Source organism: Crinia signifera, chromosome 2 (assembly GCF_055691185.1).
Source record: "Crinia signifera chromosome 2, ASM5569118v1, whole genome shotgun sequence".
In the NCBI taxonomy this organism is placed as follows: domain Eukaryota; kingdom Metazoa; phylum Chordata; class Amphibia; order Anura; family Myobatrachidae; genus Crinia; species Crinia signifera.
In genome coordinates, this window is record NC_139218.1 from 65337045 (window position 1) to 65360190 (window position 23146).

The window sequence follows — 23146 nt, forward strand, 5'->3', positions numbered from 1 at the left end:
AGAGCGCGATTGGCCGATACGTCTGCATGGAGACGCATAGCTCAGTCCTGATTGGCTGAGCTATGCGTCTCCATGGAGACGCATAGCTCAGCCAATCCCGCTCTCAGCCTCTGTAGCACTCGGACAGCGCTACAGAAGCTGTTAGAGGCAACGGAGAAAGCCGGTTCTCCCCGCTGCCTGTCAGTGCGGGGGGAGCCGGCTGTGAAGCAGCCAGACCAGCGCTGGATCCAGGAATGGTAAGTAACGCTGGTGTAAAAGTGAGGTGTGTGTGTGTAATAAACTTTTACTTCTCTCTGTGTGTGTTTTTTATAAACATTCTTTTTACAGGTGGACTACAAGTCCCAGCGGGCCCATTAATGCCCCGCATGCTGGGACTTGTGGTTCTCCAAGTCCCAGCATGCGGGGGAGGTCTGCTGGCACTTGTAGTTCTCCGGTATAAAGCAATGTAATGATATGTATGATCGATTTAACCCTATCAGGCCGGCGTCCACTGGCCACGGACGCCGGTGACAGCCCCGGGCTTCAGCCCTGGACGGGTGAAGCCTGGGGGGGGACCCCTTTATTGGGGGGGTCCCCACTCCTCCAGGTACCCCGTCCAAGGCTGACCAGCCACGGTGCTCATGTTTTGGCCGGGGGACCTTGTATAAAAAGTGTCCCCCGGCTGTGGCATGACACCGTGGGCTGTTGGAGCCCGGTGCTGGTTTCAAAATACGGGGGACCCCCAGATTTTTTGTCCCCCGTATTTTTGGAACCAGGACCGGTCCAAGAGTCCGGGGCTGGTTTCAGAAATACGGGGGACCCCTATGCTTTTTGTCCCCCCGTATTTTTGGAACCAGGTCCGGCTCAATGAGCCCGGGGCTGGTTATGCTTAGGAGGGGGGACCCCACGCCGTTTTTTTTTTAACTTTTTTTTTTTTGCACAAAATCGCATTTATGAAAATGCGCACATTTTCATGACTGAAAATGCGCACATTTTCATGACTAAAAATCGCCCGAAATCGCGGCAAATCGCATTTTTTGCCGCTAATTCGCATCTCATTACATATGCGAATTCGCGGCAAAAAACGCGATTTTTAAAGGTGCGATTTCTGGCGAGTTTGGAACTCGTCCAAAAATCACACCCTATTACATTTCGCCCCTGAAGTTCCTGGAAATATCTCCTCATCCTGCGTCACCAGGAAGCCTGCGGAATCTGAGAGATTTGGCCACTCCTCTGTATAGATCAGCTCACAGGCTATAACATTCTGCCCTTTAAGGTAAAATGATGAAAATAAAAAAATGAATTTTGGTTGTAAAATGAATAGAACATGAACATGGAATGCTTGTACATGAACACTCTAGTACAGAAAATCTTTTCATAAACAATACTTAAAAATACTTAAGGAATTAAGGAAATGCTTGAGTAAACAGGAAAGTCTTGAGTCTGTTTTTGAAAGATTCTAGAGTGGGGGCTTCTCGAACTGTGTGGTGAAGTGAGTTACATAGAGTCAGAGCCGCATGACTAAAAGCTCGACCCTCAGATGAATTACGGGGCATCCTAGGTACTGCGAAAAGTCCTTCATCTACAGATCGCAGTAATCGGATGGGACAGTATGGAATCAGAAGCTGCTTCAGGTACCTTGGGCCTTGGTCATGTAGGGCTTTGAAACTCACTAAGTTAATCTTGAAAATGATTTGCTATTTTATTGGCAGCCACTGAAAGGAGTAGAGAAGTAGCCTGGCAGCTGTGTTTTGTACCAGCTGTAATTGGTGAAGTTCTTTTGCTAGGAGACCAAGGTAGAGGGCATTGCAGTACAGCGGTGTAGCTACGTGCCACGGTGCCCGGAGCATGGGCATGTTTCACGCCCCCCCCCCCATATTTATTTATACATGTACCTGCGTATATTAATATAATATATATATATATATATATATTATATGCAGGTGCACGTACAAATATGGGGGGGGGGGGGTGAAGCATGTGTTTCCAACGCCAGTATTGAGTACTGGTGTGTTTTTTTAATATGGTGTGTGTGTGTGTGTGTGTGTATATATATATATATATATATATATATATATATATATATATATATCATAATAAAAAAACACACTAGCACTCAATACTGGCGTTGGAAACACAATAATTAGCTCTGTAAACAAAGGCACACTATTTTAACATGACAACATGACAATTTAGTGGCACTTACTGTTAATAGAAGGGATGCAAACAGTTAAGTGTCTGCTCCCGACACATTCCTTTCTCCGTGCAGCAGCAGCAGCATGAAGAGGGAGAAACACACTTTTGACAGCCTGTGTGGACGGACTCCTCCGGAGTTTCAGGCTGTCGGTGTGAGCAGGAATGAACTGCTGGGAAGGAGGGAGGGACGGGACTGTAGCTTCACGGTGCCGGCTTTAACACAGGCAGTGCAGGCACAGCTGTGTTGATGTCCTCCCTGCGCTGAGTACCTACGAGCGGCAGCTGTGTAAAAGCGTCCCTGCCCTGGCCACTGCTGCGCTTCTGTACAGGAAAGTCTCCTGTGTGACGCGCCAGCAAGTGTCCTGTGCCCGGGCCGGAAGTGACAATAGAGTGTGTGTGGGGATCCCGGGATCCGGCGCACAAGGAGTGTGTCCTGTGCCCCGGGGTCGGAAGTGGTGGCGGGGGTCGCCCTGTGTTCCTGCGCCGGGAACTTGGAGCAGCAAGAAATAAAGTGTCGGGGCGGGGGAGCCGGCGAGCAGGGCTGGGGAGCCGGTGGCAGAGTGCACTGCTCCGGCGCCAGGTGACATCTCTGCGCCCGGAGCAGGTGCTCCACCGGCTCCACCCTAGCTACGCCTCTGTTGCAGTAATACAATGAAGATGATACAAATGCATGTATGACTTTTGCCAGATCTTCAGAGGGAATTAAGTGTTTGATTTTGGCTAAATTACTCAGATGAAAGAATGAGGATTTGATTGTAGCTGATATCTGATGTTTAAGTTTACTTTTCCTATCAGTAACTAAATCATTTGGAGATGGTCTCAGTATACTCAAACTAAATACTACCAATACAATGCTTAAGCTGGTAATAAAAAACTGCCATTTTTGCAGCAGTGTATGGCCATCCGATCCCACGTGAGCCACCTGAGACCTTCCCGGGTGGCAGGACTGCGATACATTGTATGCGATCCTTTCACATTTGATGTATCGCATGCGACCCCTGTGCCCCTGGACCCCAGAAGGGGGTCCGAGTTGGAGGTCTTACTAACTGCTTTGGGGCTCATCCACATTTGTATATAAGTTAATAAAAGATTCCTCTCAGAGGTAGCAGTGCACACCCACGCTTCTAGGTGCCACATCACAATTTATTTTCACAATCTCTCCATATATGGAACTAGACACGCCCTTTGGGTGGAGCATGACATGCTGTGTAAAATTCTACTACCAACTATAATCTCCCTGAGATTGTCAAAAGTAGACAAGTATGCTTGTATCTGGGCCAACCATTTATGCTTAAGTGTGAAGCATATTTTAAATAACCAAATTGTAATCCTCAAACTTACAATAGGAAATGAGAGGAGTCCAAATTGACAAAAAAAAAAAAAAAAAAATTGTAAAAAAGCCCCACAGTGAGCCCGGGTGTGGATCATTAGGTCAGCAGCAAGTATGTAGACAAGCATTAGGTCGACATGGCTTAAGGTCGACATGCAGAAAGGTCGACATGACTAAAGGTCGACATGGGTAAGGTCGACAGGGTCATTAGGTCAACATGGGTAAGGTCAACAGTGAAAAATTCAATATGTTTTTTTTCCACCCGAATGTCAACATAAACGCTAAAACGTAGCACCGCGTCCCCTCACATGGCTCGCTATGCTTGCTATGCTTTGGGTACGGTGCCTCGCTACGATCGGCACACTAGTTTATTCTCCCACCATGCCCTAGCGGATGGTAGGGCATGAAATGAAATCGTGTCGACATGGACACTGAAATGTACCACCTCTTCCCCTCGCATGGCTTGCTTCAGGCACAGTGCCTTGCTATGCTCGGCACACTATTTTATTCTCCCACCATGCCCTAGTATATGTGTGTGTCCCAGGGCCGGCGCCACCACCAGCTCTAGGCATTTGCCGGCCACTGGAGGGCTGGAGGGCAGGGGTTGGAGCTGGTGTCCCTCCGGATGGCATGGAGGTGAGCGTAAAATCCCCCCGCCACCGCCGCGTAGCCCATTCCCCCCCGCCCCCTGTGGAGTGACTCACCAGCAGCACGCCCGGATCCCCCCCAATGTCAGCAGGCCGGGCAGCCAGATCCACCGCACGAGTGCATCACCCCCCCGCCCCGTGGAGTCATTGCTGGACCCCCCCCCCCCCCCCCCGTGGACTCATCGACGGCCCCCCTCCTTGGAGCGCGTGGGCGCCGGGGCACACCTGTCAGTCAGAAAAAGCTGGACAAACTGCAGCCTTGGGAACATGGAGTCTCCAGCAGCAATATTTTGACAATCTGCTAATGCTGCAAGAACTGCAGTTCTCAGTTTCAATCCTGAGCCTGAATAAAAGTTCAAGGTGCCCCAGGCTAAGACACATGTAACTCCTATGGAAATGCTGCTAAACATGTGTATGGAAGCATAGAGGCCGGCCATTCGCATCCATTTGCAGGCCGTGCGAACGTGCACAGCGTGCTAATGGGGGGTGGGCGGCCTGCCATTTGTCAGACGGGTTCTGGTGCCCTATGGATTCTACAAAAGAAATGGAGTCACCTATGATGGACCCTAGAGGTAAGTATGTATGGACGATTGTAGTGTGTATTAAAGTTTTCTTTTTCAGGGTGTCTGATTTATTTAGCTATTGGTTATGTTGTAGAATCACAAGACCCAGTGGGCCCTTTAATGCTGGGAATATGTGGTTCATGCAGGGGGAGGCTTGCTGGGACTTGTGGTACCACAGCATAACCAAATATTTATTTATTCTTCTTTTTACACATTGTTATTAGCCTGGTGCCCACCGCCCTGTGGCACTAGGGCATCCCCAGGCTTCAGCCCAGGCTGGGTGTGCCATAGAGGGAGGGGGAGGTTCCAACTCCCCCAGTTTCCCTACCTTAGCTGGTTATAGAAATACAGGGGGACCCCTACTTATTTTCCCCTGTAACCTGGACCAGACTCAATGGGCACGGGGCTGGTATTTGTCAGGCAGGTCGGTTTATTTTAATTATTTATTTATTTATTTGACACAGAGAAGCCTATAATAAGCCTGGAAAATGAGTATTTCCAGGTGTATTTTCGGCACATTTGCTGTCTGTTTTTAGCATAAAAAGTACATTTATGATTCCCCATTCACGTGAATGGCGAAATCCTTTCAGATTCTTTCGATGGTATATTCATTTGTAATCAAAATAGGAATGAATATACCGTTCATAAAAGAATACAAACACACATATACTGGCCTTAGTAAATTCTAAATTTACATCCATATCCGTAATACGAATGGCGACCAATATGTCCATTCGTAGCCATTCCAGCTTAATAAATGTCCCCCATAGTATCACTCATATTACAGTTTGTGGGCAGTTTCTTGAATGGGTGCTGGTCAGTGGTGGGGTGGCCAATGGGTGCCAGGCAGCAGCAGGGGGCAGGAGAGTCAGGCAGTGGCGGGCAGGCGGCAGCTTGGCGGTGGGGTGGGAAGTGGCAGCAGAACTTAAAAAAAAAATACCTGTACTTGTTTAGTTTCATGGCGGCCGATATATTTCGCATGCAATATTTGGCTGATGCGATATTTCACCTGTTCATAACCCCACTATCCACTACGCATGGATATTTTTTTTTTAGTGTGGCGAGTGCAGTAATCTGCGTACGCTCGCCACACTATATATAATATCAACTCCATGCATAGCGGATAGTGGACAGGTTATGAACAGGTAAAAAATCACATCGGATCGGCCGATATATCGGCCAATATCGCATCCGATATATCGGCTGCCGTGAAACTAAACAAGTACCAAAATACCTTCAAAAGACTGGCCGGCCACTGACTGGCTGAGAGGGGAGCTCGAGGAGAAATGTCTCCGACTTGTCCTTAGGACTAATGTATGGGAGCCTTTAAGGACACATACTGTCTCAGTAATACGATTGTGTACATAGAAAGATAAATAGAGTAGATTAGTTTCTCATTATTACTTATGATAAGTCTATATTATGTTTCATGTTCTATTGCAAGCACAATCTTTTTTATTACTTCCCTTTGGGTAAGCAGTATGCAAATAAAGTCAGTTATGTTTAAAATTTCAGTTGACTATTACTGTACCTGTCATGGGAGTTTTAGCCTAGCGTGCCATTTATCGGCTACATCGCCTTCTGATAATGTAAATGGAATGTGTAGACTCAGAAATATGTTTCTATCCTTAATCTGTAGACATACTGTATTGCTGTTGTGTTCAACTATTTTGCTCTTCAGGTAACACTCTTATCACGTGTAAATTTTTGGTTGTATTCTGTGCAGTATGTCCAATATTAGGTAATGGACAGTATGGTTGGAATTATATGGTTTAAGGTCAGCTAGAATGTGATACCGGTAATGGTGCTGAACATCCTGCATCTTGGAATACAGTTTTCCCTGACAACCAAGGAAAATAAGGAAAGGAGGCTCCAACTGAACTTCAGCCAGTGCTCGCGAAGAGTTAATATCAAATAATGTTTAATGCTGTATAAATCTTAAAATATCTGAATGCTAAAAATTTAATGTTAATACAATTAAAAGTATAATTGAATTTGTTAAGACTATTGATCTTAATGAAAGCAAATGTAAAAATGGACTGGCTTCAGCTAAAACGGGTTCAGTATGGATTACCTACAGTCAAAATCTCGACAGTCAAAATCGCGACCACCATTGGCCGATGGTCAAAATACTGACATGGTAAAAATTGTGAATGCATCACAAATAGTAAAGTTTTTGCAGATCCGTTTGCAAAAATCTAAACATTGAACAGTTTTATGCATCTGAGTAAAAGTAGGGCTTCCACTAATCTTCTACAGGCTGGAAGTGGTCATTGCTGATGCCAGAGACCCACCCAAAAACACTTTGGCATGCCTGAGTTTTCACAAACCCATCCATAACATGCCATGTTTCCACCCCTAAATGCTGGCTTACCATCAATTAAACTGTGATTGCTCTGCGTCTACTATGTGTATGGATATTTATTCCCAATGGGAATAAATGGATTGTGGATTCTCTAAGCGAACCATACCCACTGTATGCAGTGCCGGTGCAAGGCGACGGGGCGCCCCAGCACTCACCCGCTCCACGGGTGGGGAGGAATACGGCCGATGCGCTGATCTGGGGGGCGGAGGGATACGCCACCGTGCTGTTCCCTCCAGTGCATATATAATTACTCACCCGGGTCTAGCTCATCGGGCGGGAGGGAGAGCTGGAGGTCTGGCTTAGCGGGCAGGAGGGAGGCCTCGCAGTTCAGTCCCAGCGCAGTGTGACTGACATCTTCCTCCACCCGCACCGTGTACAGCCGCTCAGCCGGGCAGCGCTGAGCACTTGGCTCACCCTCAGACGCTTCCCGGCTGAGCGTCTGTACGCGGTGCGGGTGGAGGAAGATGTCAGTTAACATGCACCAGGACTGAACTACAGCGCAGCGAGCCCTCCCTCCTGCCCACTAAGCCAGACCTCCAGCTCTCCCTCCTGCCCTGCTCCCAACTACCGCTCCCCAGTGGCCGTGACTGTATGGGTTATTTCCTTGTTTCAGTACCAAAAAAAAACTGCAGTAATCTTAGCCTACTGGCGTGTAGTTTACATCCCTTTAAAATGTAAGCTTTCACGAGCAGGGCCCTCTCTCCCCTCATGTGTTTCTCTTACAATATATCTCTGCCACCCTATGGAACTGTCTTTATTTACCATGTACTTGTCCTAATTTTCATTGTAATATAATTCGTTATTTTCTTGTTGTTTGCTCATCTATGTATTGTCAGGCCACCTTGTGGTGTCATATAAATAAACGATAATAATAATAGGTACTGTGTGTGTAAATATATATGTGTGTGTGTGTGTGTGAAAACAAAATCATCAGGGTACTCCACTAGCAATAAATATATCAAGTAATCCAAGGGCATAAGAGTTGGCCACTCAACAAGCAATTTGGAGCAAGGTCAAAAGTATAATTACTCCCGGGAGATACAAAAAGTCTGGTCTACTAATCGGGACATAACATGTTCATCACTTCCATGCCAGGTCAGCTAAAAATCAAAAAGTGCTTATGACACACTTCCGCTCAATGGAATACGTATGGAAATTCATGTTATTTATTTTAGTATTTATTACCAGTTATTTATATAGCGCACACATATTCAGCTGAGCTTTACAGATAATAATTGAACATTCACATCAGTCTCTGCCCCAGTGGATCTTACAATCTTTATCCCCTACCACATGAGAAACTTGGCTAACACTATCCCAAAAACCAGTGCACTAGTGTCTAAACTGCCACACATCTTATCATGTACAAGAATTATTCTTGGAACACAGGATTAACCTGCATTCCAGGCACCAGGACCAGAAGCAGAAGTTTCGGCAACCTCCTAGCGTACATACAGAAGCCAGACCCCGAAGTCCTGCTACCCAACATGCATTCCACGACACAAGCACCCTTCCTGGAAGCGGGTGTAAACTAGCAGGAAACACAACCATGATTAGCTTGCAGTGGTGCTCCAGTGAGGGGGGGCGGGGGAGGGAAGCATCTTTGTTCTCAACACAGGGGGTAGCAACCTTTAAACTCGTTTGCATACCTGCAGCCCGTCTGGGACTTCCTTGTATCATGTCTTCAGGTGCTGTTCATTGAGTCTCTTTCGCTGATGGACTGCCTTTTCATCTTGTGATGGCCTATAATAGCTGATGCAAGGGGGGTGCAGGGATGCAAAAAAGGTCCCTGCATATTGGGAAAATATCAAAGACGAATAGGATGGGTGGCACCCATGCAAGAGAACTTAAAGGTCGCCACCCACCAGGTGAAGAATGGAGAAGACATCTCTCTCTCTCTCTTGTGTCCAGGGCTGGCCAGACCCTTAAATCTGGCCCAGAATATATATATATCAGCGTTCCGGAAGCGCCACTTAGGTTTCATTTGAGCACCGTTCTGGCTCTATTCACAAACCCCTATACAAAGTAGCCGACACTGGCCGTAAGAGGTCATTCTAACGTAAAGAGGTTAGCGCTGATATGGCTACATGCATACACACTGACAACAGGCTAGCCGGAAGTTGTCACGAACCGGAAGTTGTCACTGAAACGCAAAGTGAAACGCACTAGCATTCCAGAAGCACCACTTAGGTTTAAAACAGCGCTCACATGGTCTCTCATTTAATAATATGATGTCCAGATCCACCTCTGTTATATAGCAATTATACACTCGTTTATCCAGCTTTTTTAGCAAATTTTTAGACTCTATATGATTCTGGCCCCCTTTTTTCCTGACAGGAAGTGAGGTCACGGTTAGAGAGGTATATTAAGGTGCCCTATCCAGCCATGAGTACACAGGCTCCTGGAGACTCCGTGATACTCGGTTGACACGTTTTCTAGGTAAGGTTACACTCCCTGAGACTCCTTATATAGGGGACTGTATTGGTCATTGCTTTTTGGTCTCATTAAATTCACATTTGGTTTATTAAGGTGCCCTATCCAGTTATTTGCTCATTAACTCCTGGAGACCCTGTGATACTTGGTCTACACGCTTTTAGGTAAGGTTGTGCTCCCTGAGACTCCATATATATATAGGTAACTTGATATGTCATTGTAACGTGTGATTTTGGTTACACCATAGAAATTGCATTTATTTGTGAACAGAGGGATACCCGATTTTCTTTTGTATTGGTGTCGAAGTCCTTCTGCCCACCCTAAAGGGTATGTTAATTTTGTGATTTACACATTTTGTTAGCTTATACCTATCCCAATATGTCATTGTAACGTTTGAATTTGGTTACATCATAGAAATTGCATCCTATTGTGAACGGAGGGATATCCTAATTTTTTTGTATATGTGATCCCATTGCTGGTGTTGAAATTCATCCATCCACCCTAAAGGGTATGTCAATTTGATTTTATATACACACTGTGGGCTTATATTTGTCCTCATGTGAGGAGCACTAGTAAGATGTCTATCTAATCTCACTTCAAAGGTTATAGACACACCCGCTAGAAATCTGAAGAAACCCATACTGTCATTTATGTATTGATCTATGCAAACCCTGCTCTTTAGATAGATAGTGTGGCGAGTGCAGTGAGCCACCGAGCCCGAAGCGTAGCGAGCCTCGCGTGGGGACGCGGATACCTTCACAGGTAAACGTGTCCCTTTGCGGGCTTCACAGGTATCCGCGTCCCCTCGCGGTGCTCGCTGCGCTCGCCACGCTTCGGGCTCGGTGGCTCGCTGCACTCACCACACTATCTATTCTCAACTCCACGCCGACGTGGATAGTGGGGGTATGAAAAGGTCGGAGGACGCGTACCGCCGCCCCTCGTGGGCTCGCTGCGCTAGCCAGTGGCGGATTCAGGGGGGGGCACCCGGGCACGTGCCCCCCCCCCCTGTCTCTTTGGTCAAAGAAGACCACATCCATTCCGGTATGTTATTTATACTCCTGACACTCTTCTATGTATTCTTATACTAAATTACATCGGTAGCTAAGAGGAGTTCTTCAACATAAGGCCCTTTTATTATAGAAGCGGTACTAAACCTCCCTTATTGGAACAGAGCTGTCCCAGCTGGAAGACCCTTATTCACTCTAATTGGTATGTTAATTGTTTCCACTACTGATGTGGTATTAACCATTTAGTATAATATCAAATATTAAATATATTTTTGTTTACCCCTATAGGTAATTTCAATCTAAGCCTTTTATAAAAAGAAATTTAAATCTCACCTACAAATAAAGTTGGTGATCTATCTTAATTAGGTATGTGACATTTATTACTATAAATGCTCAGCCCACCACTTTGTCCATCTCCTCCTCCTCACCCTTCTTGAACAATCTTCATTTCCTCCCCTACACCTCCTTGAAAGAACTGCGCCTCTCTCTAGACATATTTTATATATATTTTATATATATGTATGTTTTTTTATTTTTTATTTCTGTTTATGGATTATCATCTGTATGAACTTTATTATGTTTTTTATCTATATGTAACGGCATGTTTTACCACTTACATAGATTGACTCACTGCCCCTGATGAAGTCCTAAGGGACGAAACGCGTTGGGCCGCGGATTCACAGTGTATGTGGCACACTTCTGAAAAATTCTGAACAAATGAAAGATTCTTTTACTGTTGGATGAACCTATAATAAATTCTGTTCTGCTTTTATGAAAAATAAACTTATTGTATGTATAGCCACTAAGTGGTACATCAAGCGCACCCCTATTTCTTTTTCTATTTCTTTCCCCCCCGTACCTTCACTGACAGTAGGGTACTATAGAGGTGCTGCTCTCCTAAGCGCATTATAGGGGCCACTATTCTTTCTCTCTCTCTCTCTCTCTATATATATATATATATATATATATATATATATATATATATATATATATATATATATAAAAACAAGAGCACTGTCCGGCACTCCTAAGTGGAGTAAACAGGTAACTGACCTGAAACGTGTCGGATTGATGATTTGATAATAAATCGTTTTTTCGGTACTCTTTACCCGCATGTACATCGCATGCCATTTGTGATGCGACCAATGCGATGCCCGCGATTTTACATTGAAAACCATGTTAAAATGTAAATCGCGTCGGTCGCATCGCATGCGGTCAAAAAATCGCATGCGATGCGACCGACGCGATTACCGCGATTTTACATAGGGAACAATGTTATATGGGTCAATTGACCAGATTTAACATTGGGAACAATGTTAAATGGCCCACAGACCCCAAATAGCCACCCTGGGCCCCCCCAATTGTTAACGCCACCCGACGATCAACGTGAACCCGAAGCGTGACGAGCGCAGCGAGCCCGCGAGGGGCGGCGGTACGCGTCCTCCGACCTTCTCATACCCCCACTATCCACGTCGGCGTGGAGTTGAGAATAGATAGTGTGGCGAGTGCAGTGAGCCACCGAGCCCGAAGCGTAGCGAGCCCTGCGTGGGGACGCGGATACCTTCACAGGTAAACGTGTCCCTTTGCGGGCTTCACAGGTATCCGCGTCCCCTCGCGGTGCTCGCTGTGCTCGCCACGCTTCGGGCTCGGTGGCTCGCTGCACTCACCACACTATCTATTCTCAACTCCACGCCGACGTGGATAGTGGGGGTATGAAAAGGTCGGAGGACGCGTACCGCCGCCCCTCGTGGGCTCGCTGCGCTAGCCAGTGGCGGATTCAGGGGGGGGCACCCGGGCACGTGCCCCCCCCCTGTCATTGCCTTTTGTAGCTGAGGACCAGGGCTTTCCAATGAGCCCAGCCCTGTGTCTCTAGCCCCCCGGGAACCAGAGATATCGCCTGGCAAAGCTGTAACGTTTTTTTCCCATAGGATAATATGGGACCCGTCAATTCCGACCCCCACCCGGTTCCGACGGCTGCCAGTTCCCTCCCTGGCATCACAGAAGCTTGTGGTTGATCTCATTCAATTACAAATCGCTGGGCCTTCAATATGATACCAGGCTAGTCCATATCGGTGAATCGGTTCCAGAGATATTACGTGTAAACTAATTTTTTTATTTTTGAAATGTAATTTCATGGCTGTTCATGTTCTTTGAGGGCAGATTACTCTGGAACCAAACGTTCCAGTTTCACTGGACCAAAATCATTCAAAGCCCACTCAAAAGTTCTTCAATATGATACTTGTCTCATGTATATGGATCAGTTGGTTCCGAAGATATAGCCGGTTAAATAAGATAACTGGTTAAAGAGGGGGAGGGGTGGTTTTCTCTCCCCCTCACACCAGAAAATGCAGGGACTAGGCTGGTGTAAAAGGGGCCAACCTGGGAATGCATTTTATGGTGTGAAAGGGGTATTATTTCAAAAAGCCGGGACCTGCAGTGCTCTGAATACAGCCAGGCTCTGCCACTGTCAGTGGCTATCACTTCTGCCTGGTGGCTGTCCCCCATTTACCGCGAGCATGTATTCCTCTTGGCAATGAGCATGTAATCCCACATGGCAATGAGCATGGAACCTCTGGCACTGAGCATGGAACCCTTGGCAATGAGCATGTAGATAACCAGCACTTATGTAGCATAATTTTTAATAGGCATTATGGTGTTTGACATAATACATAATGGACATAATGGCGTGTAACTTAACGTGTAATGGACAATGAGTGTAAATGTTTAATGCGCGCCTTTGGTGGACAATGTTCCTGTTTATGAAACGTATTGTGAATTTTGGCTTAATCAGTGTGGCATTATGTGAATTTTGGCTCAATCCGTGTGGCATTATGTGAATTTTGTCACAATCCGTGTAGCATTATGTGAATTTTGGCTCAATCCGTGTGGCTTGATGTGATTTTTGACACAATCCATGTGGCATTATGTGAATTTTGGCTCATTCCATTTGGCATCATGTGTAAGGGGCAAGTATAATGGGGCGCACAACTACATCCTTCACTTTTGTTGCCATGGTGGGCCTGCGTACTTTAAATGCCAGGGCCTATTTCTAATCCCATTCCCACCCTCTCTCTGCTGCTCTCTTAGCATGTACACTGGCACCACTAACACCGCCCCTCCCCCACCTAAACCCTCATTTATCATGGTGCCCCCCCTGTCATTTTATCCTGGATCCGCCACTGGCGCTAGCCACGCTTCGGGTTCACGTTGATCGTGGGGTGACGTTAACAATTGGGGGGCCCAGGGTGGCTATTTGGGGTCTGTGGGTCATTTAACATTGTTCTCAATGTTAAATCGGGTCAATTGACCCATTTAACATTGTTCCCTATGTAAAATCGCGGTAATCGCGTCGATCGCATCGCATGCGATTTTTTGGTCGCATGCGATGCGACCGACGTGATTTTTTTACCTGCGATGCCCATGATCAAAATCGTGGGCGCCCTTCTAGGTAAAGAGTACCGTTTTTTCTTTATTCACAAACCCAGGAGTGCCGCCTGATTCCCACTGTATGTGTATATATATATATATATATATATATATATATATATATATATATATATATATATATTTTCCATAGGGAACTTTTCAGATGGGGGCATGATGTTTGAGGTGCTACACCGCAAAAGTGACTGGACGTACTGAGCTGAAATTTAGCATGGACGCGTAGAATCGTCAACCGGTGCTGCCAGCCAAATAGGGCAAAATATAAAAAAATGAGCAATTGGGAGCAATCTAAACTTCCAACTGTCAGTTTTTTTCTGCCACTTCAGAAGTGGCTTTTTGACACCGTTTATAATGGAAGTCTATGAGGGGATATTTGGGAAGGCATAACTCAGGGTAGAGGAAGAATTAAGACTTGGGGTTTGTTTTATTAGACATAGCTTGTCCCAGTGTAGTGCCTTTTAGGGTTAAGGTTTTCCAGATACTTACAGTTTTTTATTTATTTAATGAAACATGCCCCATTATAAAGATAGGCATTTCAACTTGTTTTGCAACGGCAGTTGGGCATGAGGAGAGAGTGGGAAGCAGTCTCATGCAGGGGGCTACACACAGTGCAGTAGACTGTAGTGGGTGTGACACATGATGTAGGAGACTGTAGGGGGTGACACACAGGGTTAAGCATACCTGCCTACTTTTTGTAACAGGGTGCAGGGGGTTGCATAGGTGGTGACACACAGGGTGCAGGCAATTGTATAGGTGGTAACACTCAGGGTCTGTAGGGGGTGTTGCTACTGTAGGGAGGTGACACTCAGGGTGCAGGGGACTGTAGGGGGGTGACACACAGGGATCAGGTGGGAATTCCCACCATGGCTCTAACTGTGCAGAGTTTGTATATTCTCCTCCATGTACTCCGGTTTCCTCCCACAACCCAAAAATATACTGGTATGCTAATTGGCTCCGAACAAATTAACCCTAGAATGTCTGTGTGTGGGTGTACATGTGGTAGGGAATATAGATAATAAGCTCCACTAGGGCAGGGACTGATGTGAATGCTCAAATATTCTCTGTAAAGCACTGCGGAATATGTATGCGTTAAACTGTTAATAATTAATAAATAAATAAACTCCTCAATACTCATAATATACCACCACCGCACAGAACAACTTTCTGAAGTCATCTGTTCCCAAATCCCCAATACTCACACCATTCCATTACTGCACAGTATAACTTCCTATAGTAATATGTTCCCAAATCCCCAATACTCATACCATTCCACTACCGCACAGTATAACTTCATGCAGCCATCTGTTCCCAAATCCCCAATACTTGGACTATTGCACCACCGCACAGAACAACTCCCTGAAGTCATCTGTTCCCAAATCCCCAATACACATAACATTCTACCACCGCCCAGTATAACTTCCTGCAGCCATCTGTTCCCAAATCCCCAATACTCATAAAGATCCACCATCACACAGTATAACTTCCTGCAGTAATCTGGTCCCAAATCCGTAATACTCATAACATTCCACCACCGCACAGTATAACTTCCTGCAGTCATCTGTTCCCAAATCCCCAATACTCATACCATTCCACTACTGCACAGTATAACTTCATGCAGCCATCTGTTCCCATATCCCCAATGCTCATAAAGATCAACCATCACACAGTATAACTTCCTGCAGTAATCTGGTCCCAAATCCGTAATACTCATAACATTCCACCACCGCACAGTATAACTTCCTGCAGTCATCTGTTCCCAAATCCCCAATACTTATAACTTTCTACCACTGCACATTATAACTTCCTGCAACCATCTGTTCCCAAATCCCCAATACTCCTACCATTCACCCAATGCACAGTATAACTTCCGGCAGCCATCTGTTGCAATATCCCAATACTCAAAACATTCCACCATTGCACAGTATAATTTCCTGCAGGCATTTGTTCCAAAATCCCAAATACTCATACTATTCCACCACTGCACAGTATAACTTCCTGCATCCATCTGTTCCCATATCACCAATGCTCATAACAATCCACCACCACACAGTATAACTTCCTGCAGCCATCTGTTCCCAAATGACCAATCCTCGTACCATTACACCATCACACAGTGTAATTTCCTGCAGCCATGGGTTCCCCAAATCCCCAATACTCACACCATTCCACCACTGCACAGTGTAACTTCCTGCAGCCATCTGTTCTCAAATCCCCAATACTCATACCATTCTACCACCGCACAGTATAACTTCCTACAACCATCTGTTACCAAATCCCCAATACTCATACCATTCCACCTCCACAGTGTAACTACCTACCACCATCAACCCCTATACTCATACCATTCCACCACCGCACCGCACATTGTAACTTCCTTCAGCCATCTGTTCCCAAATCCCCAGTACTCATACCAGTGGTTCCCAAACTTTTTTGAATCACGGCGCCCTAGAGCATCAAAATATATTCAAGGCACCCCAAGGTCAAGTGCCTCTTATCGAGAAATTCAGAAAAAAAATATTAAATTAAGTGCATTGTGTTTATATGTCACAGTTATCTGGTGAGGGACAGGATTTGCTTCTGCTTGTCCACATATATTATGATTGGCAGCCACAAGCACTGGTTTTGCCTGGTACATTGACCATAAATAATATGAATTGATCTTGGTCCATCAACCCAAGGCACCCCTGCAAGTGTCCTGAGGCACCCCAGGGTGCCTAGGCACACAGTTTGGGAACCACTGACTCATACCATTCAACCACCACGCAGTATAACTTCTGCAGTCATCTGTTCCCAAATCCCCAATACTAATACCATTCTAGCACTGCACAGTACAACATCCTGCAGTCATCTGTTCCCAAATCCCCAATACTCATACTATTCCACCACTGCACAGTATAACTTCCTGCAGTTATATGTTCCCAAATCCCCAATACTCGGACCATTGCACCACCGCACAGAACAACTTCCTGCAGTCATCTGTTCCCAAATCCCCTAATACTCATACCATTCAACCACCGCACAGTATAACTTCTGGCAGCCATCTGTTCCCAAATCCCCAATAAGCATACCATTCACCCACCATACAGTATAACTTCCTGCAGCCATCTATTCCCAAATCACCAATACTCGTAACATAACACCATCACACAGTGTAGTTTCCTGCAGTCATCTATTCCCAAATCCCCAATACTCATACCATTTCTCCACCGCACAGTATAACTTCCTGCAGTAATCTGTTCCCAAATCCACAATACTCATACCATTCACCCACCGCACAGTTTAACTTCCTGCAGCCATCTGTTCCCAAGTTCCCAATACTCCTACCATTCCTCCACCGCACAGTATAACTTCCTGCAGCCATCTGTTCCCATATCACCAATGCTCATAACAATCCACCACCGCACATTATAACTTCATGGAGCCATCTGTTCCCATATCACCAATGCTCATAACAATCCACCACCGCACAGTATAACTTTGTGCCAGGGCCGTTTCTAGAGAATTTAGCTCCCAGGGCAAAGAAATGAAAATGCGCCCCCCCCCCCCTCCATTCATAATGTGAAAGAGACTATATTGTGCGCGCCGAAGGCGCGCACTCCGAAAAAGGGGTGTGGCTTAATTAAAGGGGTGTGGCTTAATATAAGGGCGTGGTCTAGCAGGAGAACAATTACCTTACACCTCACTCTTGCAACCTGCATGACCAAACATTGGTTACCGCAGGAATGGTCATTGTCCTCCACACTCAAGTTGGCGGGCTGAAGGCCACACAGTGACATAAAAACCTAAATGCCCACACAGTGACCTAGTACGCCTCAGAGATCAAGCCCAAACAATGACAGGCTACATAAATCATTATACACTGTAATTCCAATTACACATTATGCCGCACACCGTGATGCAAATTACAAATTACACCCCTTAACACAATACACCCCACACTATGATGCCCATTATGTCCCACACTGTGATGCCCATTATACATTATGCCACACTCCATAATGCCCATTACACGCCACACCATAATGCCCCTTAAGCCCCACACCATGATGCCCATTACACCACACACCGTGATGCCCATTACACATTATGCCCCACAGCATAATGCCCATTACACAATATGCTCCACATCATAATGGCCATTATACATGATAGTTGCCAGGAGTTACATGCTCGTTGCCACTGGTTATTTCCTGCTTGTTGCCATGGAGTGATTACATCTTCATTGCCACAGGGGATTTCCTGCTAGTTGCCATGGGGTGATTACATGCTAGTTGCCATGGGGGATTTCCTGCTTGTTGCACATGCATAGTAGCACCGGCTAGGCACAAAAGCACCCCTCACGCATGCGCAGTGCAGCCGCACCAGAATAACGGGGGTTAAAGAGCTGGTAATTACCCAGTTTCCAAAGGATCCTTACACGCATCCCGGCTGAAGTTCAGGAGGTTCGGCCACACGACAGGCATCATGTCCCAAGACAATTAGACGGTCCTAGTGATGGTGGGAGGGCATCACTACCCGCGGACCCGGTTACAATGCGGGGCCCCCGAGGCACTGCTGGGGCTCCTAGGATGCTGTGTGGGCCCCAGTGTGTCTCTGGGGCCGGGCCGCCGGATGAGGAGGGATGAAGGAGGCCACCACACACCTCCCTGACATATCCCACATCACCTCCTTTATCTTTCCTGGTCAGGTGGGATGAGGTTAGCTGCTGTTCTTCCTGATGCCTGCGCAGGCCTGGCACAGGCTGCACAAGAACATCCCAAAATGCAGGTTCCCGCTGGGACTGTCCAGTTTCAAAATCCCGGTGTGAACCTTCATTTTACGATGTGAAAGCAGTATTACATTAAGCTTAACCCCCACCCTTCCCCTCTTACACAGCCCCCCCCCCACTGCTTTTATACACAGTGACACAGTGACCCCCACTACCTGCACACAGCATGTCAGCGGCGGCTGGGTCTTCCATCTCAGAGGCACAGCGGCAGCAGTTTCCCTATAGCAGCAGCCAGCCTGTCGGGTCTTCACCATAGGGACACAGCATCTGGGGTCTTCCATCTCAGCGGTGGTGGACTAGTGCAGCGCATGGATGCTGAGGCCACGCCCACCGTCTGTCTTCTAAGGCATACTTGCCTACTTTCGGAAACTGGTTTCAGGGAGATCTACACTGGCCACTACCAGCCTACACACACACACACACACACACACACACACACACACACACACACACACACACACACACACACACACACAGGGGTCACTACCAGCACACACAGGGGTCACTGCCAGCCTACACACACACACACACACACACACACACAGGGGTCACTACCAGCACACACACAGGGGTCACTGCCAGCCCCCCCCCCCCCCCCCCACACACACACACACACACACACACACACACACACACACACACAGGGGTCACTGCCAGCTCTTATTGATACACCCAGGGGGTCACCTACACACATATTGGTGTCAGTGGCAAGCTACAGTACATAAACACACACCCTACATCACAGAGCTGCTTGCACACACACAGTACCAGCCAGCATGGAGCTGTCACTGTCTTCTTTCCTTTTAGTTTTCTGCAGCTTCCACAATGTGGGGGTGAGGTGAAGACTCCGCAGCTGCTGCTGTAAAGTCTCCCTGGAGGCTCCCTCTGTCTGCTGGGCGCTGCGGCAGCGCTTACGATGCACGCCACGCTAGTGCCAAGCTCCGCCCCCATCTACCCGTGGCTCCGCCCCTGCTCATACTGACAGCCGGAAGGCAGGGTGAGATCCTTCCGGCTGTCAGGTGTCCCTTCAGTAGCGCAGCGCTCCCCCCGTGCTGACCCGGCTCTCCAGCAAAGTGATACGGCGGGTCATGGGGGGAGCTGGTGCGGCGCCCGGCAGCTAGCAGTGGCGGACAAGCCGTGCAGTCACGTGGTGGCAAGCACGGTGCCCCGGGCGGCTGCACGGCTTGTCCGCCTGTAGAAACGGCCCTGCTTTGTGCAACCATCTGTTCCCAAATCACCAATACTCGTACCATTACACCATCACACAGTGTAATTTCCTGCAGTCATAGGTTCCCCAAATCCCCAAAACTCACACCATTTAACCACTGCACAGTGTAACTTCCTGCAACCATCTGTTCCCAAATCCCCAATAATCATATCATTCCGCCACCGCACAGTATAAATTCCTTCAGCCATTTGTTCCCAAATCCCCAATACGCACAATATACCACCACCGCACAGTACAACTTTCTGCATTATTTGTTCCCAAATCCGTAATACTCATAACATTCCACCACACCATACAGTATAATTTCCTGGAGTCATCTGTTCCCAAATCCCAAATACTCATACCTTTCTACCGCCGCACATTATAACTTCCTGCAACCATCTGTTCCAAAATCCCCAATACTCCTACCATTCACCCCCGCACAGTATAATGTCTGGCAGCTATCTGTTCCAATATTCCAATACTCATAACATTCCAACACCACACAGTATAACTTCCTGCAGGCATTTGTTCCCAAATCCCAAATACTCATAACATTCCACCACTGCAGTGTAACTACCTGCACCCATCATCCCCTATACTCATCCATTCCACCACCGCACAGTATAACTTCCTGCAGTCATCTGTTCCCAAATCCCAAATACTCATAACATTCCACCACTGCAGTGTAACTACCTGCAGCCATCATCCCCTATACTCATCCATTCCACCACCGCACAGTATAACTTCCTGCAGTCATCTGCTCCCAAATCCCCAATACTCATACCATTCCACCACAGCACAGTATAACTTCTGGCAGCCATCTGTTCGAAAATCCCCAATACTAATACCATTCTACCACCGCACAGTACAACATCCTGCAGTCATCTGTTCCCAAATCCCCAATACTCATACTATTCCACCACTGCACAGTATAACTTCCTGCAGTAATATGTTCCCAAATCCCCAATACTCAGACCATTGCACCACCGCACAGAACAACTTCCTTCAGTCATCTGTTCCCAAATCCCCAATACTCATACCATTCAACCACCGCAGAGTATAACTTCTGGCAGCCATCTGTTCCCAAATCCCCAATACGCATACCATTCACCCACCATACAGTATAACTTCCTGCAGCCATCTGTTCCCAAATCATTAATACTCGTAACATTGCACAGTGTAATTTCCTGCAGCCATAGGTTCCCCAAATCCCCAATACTCATACCATAACACCATCACACCGTGTAGTTTCCTGCAGTAATCTGTTCCCAAATCCCCAATACTCATACCATTCACCCACCGCACAGTACTGTATAACTTCCTGCAGCCATCTGTTCCCAAGTTCCCAATACTCATACCATTCCTCCACCGCACATTATAACTTCATGGAGCCATCTGTTCCCATATCACCAATGCTCATAACAATCCACCACCACACAGTATAACTTCCTGCAACCATCTGTTCCCAAATCACCAATACTCGTACCATTACACCATCACACAGTGTAATTTCCTGCAGCCATAGGTTCCCCAAATCCCCAAAACTCACACCATTCCATCACTGCACAGTGTAACTTCCTGCAGCCATCTGTTCCCAAATCCCCAATAATCATATCCTTCCGCCACCGCACAGTATAAATTCCTTCAGCCATTTGTTCCCAAATCCCCAATACGCACAATATGCCACCACCGCACAGTATAACTTCCTGCATTATCTGTTCCCAAATTTGTAATACTCATAACATTCCACCACCACCACACAGTATAGCTTCCTGGAGTCATCTGTTCCCAAATCCCCAATAATCATACCTTTCTACCAGTACATTATAACTTCCTGCAACCATCTGTTCCAAAATCCCCAATACTCCTACCATTCACCCCCGCACAGTATAATGTCTGGCAGCTATCTTTTCCAATATTCCAATACTCATAACATTCCAACACCACACAGTATAACTTCCTGCAGGCATTTGTTCCCAAATCCCAAATACTCATAACATTCCACCACTGCAGTGTAACTACCTGCAGCCATCATCCCCTATACTCATCCATTCCACCACAGCACAGTATAACTTCTGGCAGCCATCTGTTCCCAAATCCCCAATACTCATACCAATCACCCACCACACAGTATAACTTCCTGCAGCTATCTGTTCCAATATACCAATATTCAGAACATTCCACCACCGCACAGTATAACTTCCTGCAACCATCTGTTCCTAAGTCCCCAATATTTATACCATTCCACCATCACAAAGTATAACTTCCTGCAACCATCTGTTCCCCAAATCCCCAATACTCCTACCATTCCACCACCACACAGTATAACTTCCTACAGAAATCTGTTTCCAAATCCCAAATACTCATACCATCCACCCACCACACAGTATAACTTCCTGCAGTAATCGGTTCTCAAATCCCCAATACTCATAACATTCCACTACTGCACAGTATAACTTCCTGCAGTCATCTGTTCCCAAATCCCCAATACTCATAACATTCAACCACCGAACAGTGTAACTTCCTGCAGCCATCTGTTCCCATATCCCCGGACATTATCAGCACTCTCTTCTGCCCCAGCAATGCTCAATGTCTGCACAGTATAACTTTCTGCAGCCTATGTATTGCGCAGTCTGTGGCTCTCATGCATTCATTTAATAAAAGTTTAAATAAAAAAACCTGGACCTGATGATTGTAGTGCACTGACATCAGGGAAGACTGTTACATGGATCCACATCTAGTAAGACCGGGAAACTATGCAGAACGTGATTTCTGGCACTATTTCATCTATCACCGGAAGTAATAACGATCGCATGTATATGATGCTGAAATACAGTCCCCTATTTATTTAGAATCCCAACTAAATGAATATATATATATATATATATATATATATATATATATATATATATATATATATATATATATATATATGTTTATTGTTACAGTGAAATTTTAAATTTCTGAGTTAAGAAATAAAATGAAAAAAAAGCTATGAAATTCCATAGACAAAAAAACCTTACAGTTTCACATGTCCCATTAAGGCTTCTTACACATGATCTGACATATTAGAAACCTGTTGTAACTCTTCCACTCAAACTCCAAAAAGCAATGAAATTCCAATCATTAAGGCTGTCGCCTTAATGAACGTGTTACTTGCGCAATACAGATGTGGTATGCCATCACAGCCTGTGGGTAAGTGCA